Source organism: Salvelinus namaycush, chromosome 1 (genome assembly GCF_016432855.1).
Source record: "Salvelinus namaycush isolate Seneca chromosome 1, SaNama_1.0, whole genome shotgun sequence".
Lineage (NCBI taxonomy): Eukaryota > Metazoa > Chordata > Actinopteri > Salmoniformes > Salmonidae > Salvelinus > Salvelinus namaycush.
This window is the reverse complement of record NC_052307.1, coordinates 32843946-32848615: the sequence shown is the minus strand read 5'-3', so window position 1 is coordinate 32848615 and position 4670 is coordinate 32843946.

The window sequence follows — 4670 nt, the reverse complement described above, 5'->3', positions numbered from 1 at the left end:
GTAGCCTACTCAGTACACAAACAATTTGGAACAGCACTCCAGATATGGTTGTACTTTATGTTTCTTGTGTGAGGTCAAAAGTCTATAACATATTAAGCAGTGACAACAAGTGGTTTAATGACAGAATAATTGACGGGTACAATGATCTGGTGAAGTTACATCTGAAGCAACAAATTGTGTTAATATGCCCGGCGTATTTTGAGAGTCAGCGATTACAGAGTCTGTTTTGTGACAGCAAAGAGGTTATGCAAAATGAGCCTAGAACGGCCTATAACTGGTGGGGTTTTAATGCCGCGTTCAAAACAACTTGGAATTAGGAAAAATACGAGGTCAAATCATGACGACAGTGATCTTGGATGACCATTCAAATCGATTTTTCCCAGTCGGAGTTTGTTTTTTCCGAGTTCCCAGTAGTTTTGAATCCACTGAAGTCAAAAGTCTGAGATTTCCAAGTTCCCAGTTCCAAGTTCCCAGTTGTTTTGAATGCAGCATAAGCATGTGATAGTGCCTGTGAATTTAGTCACATTGGACAGTTATAGGCATAGATATGCAACATAAAGTTAGTAGTAGTAATTGCTTTAATTTAAATCTGAATATTATGGATTCCTTAAGCCAGTATGAAAAAGAATTTGAGGATACACTACTTCCAATTCAGAAAATACCTGGCATTACAGTATCTGGCAATGCGTGGGATTGTGGTGGATGTGACACTAAACTATGAATTTTCTTATCGGTGCCCCCATTTTAGAAAACAGTCAGACGGTAATAGTAGTGGTGTTTATGTGTGCTTGTTCTCTAACGCAGTTTTATTAGAGCGCAATGTGAATACGCTTTGTCACAATGGGAAGCGAGACTATGTTTTACATTAGTTATTGGAGGGGAAATTACTTAGTTGAAAGATGTTAAGGTTTTAAGCTTGAAGAATACAGCAGAGTGTTTCTTGTAATGCATTTAAAACTGTACAGAAAATGCCTTTGCGGACATTGAGAGATAATCATCACAATATAACTTGTAAATAATCTTGTCTCTGTTATTGTTTTTTGAAAACGAGTTAATAGGCCTTTGCCTATGCCTACTGTACCTGGACGGCAGGTAGCCTAGCGGTTAAGAGCATTGGGGCAGTAACCGAAAGGTTGCTGGTTTGAATCCCTGCGCTGACTAGGTGAAAAATCTGCCAATGTGCCCTTGAGCAAGGCACTTAACCCCGATTGCCCCTGTAAGTCGCTCTGGATAAGAGCATCTGCTAAATGACTCAAATGTAAAATTAATTCACTGTATACTGCTAACCTGTTAGATATTACTTCTAAATAATTGTCTTCATTGCCGTTCTGAAAGCATTACATTTTCATTTTGACTAAAAAGTTTGCCTTATGTGTTCGAGTATGTATAGTGCTGCTGGGTATTTAGACCTCAGTCCCCCATGAAATAACACCATACTGTATATAGATTCTACAGACCCTGAGTAATCCCAACCCCACTTTGACATCGGCACACAGAACAGTTTTTCTCTATAAGCCACTATGTAATGCATATGCAGCGATTTGCATTGTGGCCAATAGAATGGGTGTAGTAAAAGGCCAGCAACACTCTGTATTATTCAGTGCCCCATGAAATGACACCATACAGTATATAGATTCTACAGACCCTACTGAGTACTCCCAACACCACTTTTAAGTCAACACAGAGTAATTATTTCTCTGTAAGCCTATATGTAAATTAATAGGCCTACGGTGTATTGCATTGGGACCACTGGAATGGGTGGAGTAAAACGTGCTGCTGGGTATGTAGACCTCAGTCTGCCAAGAAATAACACCATACACTCAGTGGCCAGTTTGTTTATTAGGTACACCCCCCATTCACGAAAATGGTTCACTCCTACAGACAGTGAGTCACTTGGCCATGGCTTGCTATATAAAGCAAGCAGACAGGCATTGAGGCATTCAGTTACTGTTCGATTGAATGTTAGAATGGGCAAAAACGAGTGACCTAATAACTTTGAGCGGGGTATGATCATCGGTGCGAGGCACGCCAGTTCCAGTATCTTAGAAACGGCCGGCATCCTTGGCTTTTCACGCACGACAGTGTCTAGAGTTTACCGACAGTGGTGCGACAAACAAAAAACATCCAGGCAGCAGCAGTCCTGTGGGCAAAAACAGCTCATTGATGAGAGTTCGAAGGAGAATGGTAAGAATCGTGCAATTTAATAGGCGGGCCCCAAACAGGCAAATAATGGTGCAGTGCAACAGTGGTGTGCAAAATGGCATCTCAGAATGCACAACTCATCGATCCTTGTCACGGATGGGCTATTGCAGCAGACGACTACACTGGGTTCCACTCCTATCAGCTAAAAACAAGACGAAGTGGGCACGCGATCACCAACACTGGACAATTGAGGAGTGGAAAAACATTGCCTGGTCCAACGAATCCCGGTTCCTGTTGCGCCATGCCGATGGCAGAGTCAGAATTTGGCGTAAGCAGCATGAGTCCCTGGCCCCATCCTGCCTGGTGTCAATGGTACAGGCTGGTGGTGTAATGGTGTGGAGAATGTTTTCTTGGCACACATTAGGTCTCTTGATACCAATTGAGCAACGTTTCCATGCCCTGAAGCATTCAGGCTGTTCTGGTACTAGATGGGTTTGTACAATAAACTGGCCACTGAGTGTATATAGATTCTGCAGACCCTACTGAGTACTCCCAATCCACGTTTACATCGGCACATAGTCGTTTTTTTTTCTCTATAAGCCAATATGTAATTAATATGCAGTGTATTGCATTGCAGTGAATGGGGTGGGTGGAGTAAGGATTCACCAGCATTCTTTATTAAACCCGTTGCCCAGCATAATAGACCAATTTAAGTTTGTAGACTCTATTGAGTAATTCCAATTACTTATATTTTATAAGTGTATTTATTTTCCCTTAGCCTACACATTGGCCGTGTTCGAGAGGATCAAAATCGTAATTTATCATGGGTAAATTGTGACTGACTGACTGATCTACAAATAATAATGAGACGTTATTTATGATAGAAGGTGATTTGTAGACCAGTCAGTCGGCAGTTGCCTGCAATGTCAGCTGCAATGTTGAACAAGCCCAATAGCTTTCAATATATACAGTATTGGTGTAAACTTTCTAAAGAAATGCTGGTATAAATAATACAATATTAAAAATAAAAGTACGTCAAATTATCATTTTTTTTTTTAAAGGTGGTTGCAATGCTGTGAAAAACAGTTGTACTGTACTGATATGCAAAAACAAAATCGATATTTCAAAAGTTTAGCATGTCTTTGTAGGGGGACTCTTATTTTGAAGAAAACAAATCCGAATCGTGATGTGTCAGCATAATATCCTGCTGCCAGGAGAACGGTAATTGGAAATCCCACTAGCAATCCAGCCCGCGAGTGAGGACAGAGAACCGCTTGAAAGGTGGAGCCTATAGCCTGCTTAAGACAGGCAGTCCAATTATCCTGATATTTTGTGAAGAGATCTGATGTGATTGGTCAAAAGTGCAGGGGTATTCAACCGGTGGTCCACGGAGGTAATGCAGGGGGTCCACAAAATGGTTTTTTTAAATTATGCATGTCGCTAGCAACAACAGAATAAACACATTTTGAATTACATACCTATAGTAGAAAATGGGATCATATTTTCTTTCTAATGATGTCAAGTGCATTTCTCAACTCCATATTAAGCTAATTAAACTCATTGAAGCCCATTACACTCACTGGAGTGTCTGACATAGGCTTTGAACAAGCACCAGTGAATAGCCTACCAGTGTGGCAAGTGGTAAGCTTTCTTAACCAGGACATTATTTTTTGACAACACATGGCTAACCAGCTGCTCTTAGCGAAAACGTGTTTAGAGTTACCTTTCTAGCTAATAGGCTATGTTATAGTTTACACTTCCTCTTCCAATTATAATGTGGGGAGGTCAAAATAATGAAAAACTATCTCCCAAATCTATTCATTTTAAAATGTTGATTACTTATCCTTTCCATTATCAGTCACCTAATGATAAGACAAGACGTGAAAAAAGTATTTTAGCTAACGAATGATTGCGGTCCCGGGGGCTTCCGTTTTGCCTGAGAGGGGTTCCCTGAGGGGGTCGCTTGGCAAGAAAAGGTTGAAGACCCCTGAATTAGTGAAAAAAAAAGATCAGAATTGGGCTGCCTGTGTAAACGCCGCCATAAACAAAGAGACGTGTGATGCTAAGGTTACAGCCAGGGACCACACGTTTATCTCAAACTATATTTTTAGGCATTATTTACATTGAATTAAAAAATGCTTGAATAAATGGATTTATAGCCTATATTTTATTTTGTTTGCACATTGAAAAAAAGTCACTCATTTGTTTTGAGTCACTCATCATTTGTCCATCATTTTCTCACTCACACATAATATGCACATACATTTATACTGACTACACACCCGCACACCCACTCACATGCAAGCTGCTACTACTCTGCTTATCTTATATCCTGTTGCCTAGTCACCTTACATATCTACCTCCATCACTCCAGTATCCCTGCACATGTAAATACGGTATTAGAACTGACTTTTAAAATATTTGCTGTATATAGTATGCTTACTTATTGTGTATTTCATATTTCTTATTCTTATTTCTCATGTTTTTTTCTAGTAATACATTGTTATTAATTATTGCATTGTTGGTCT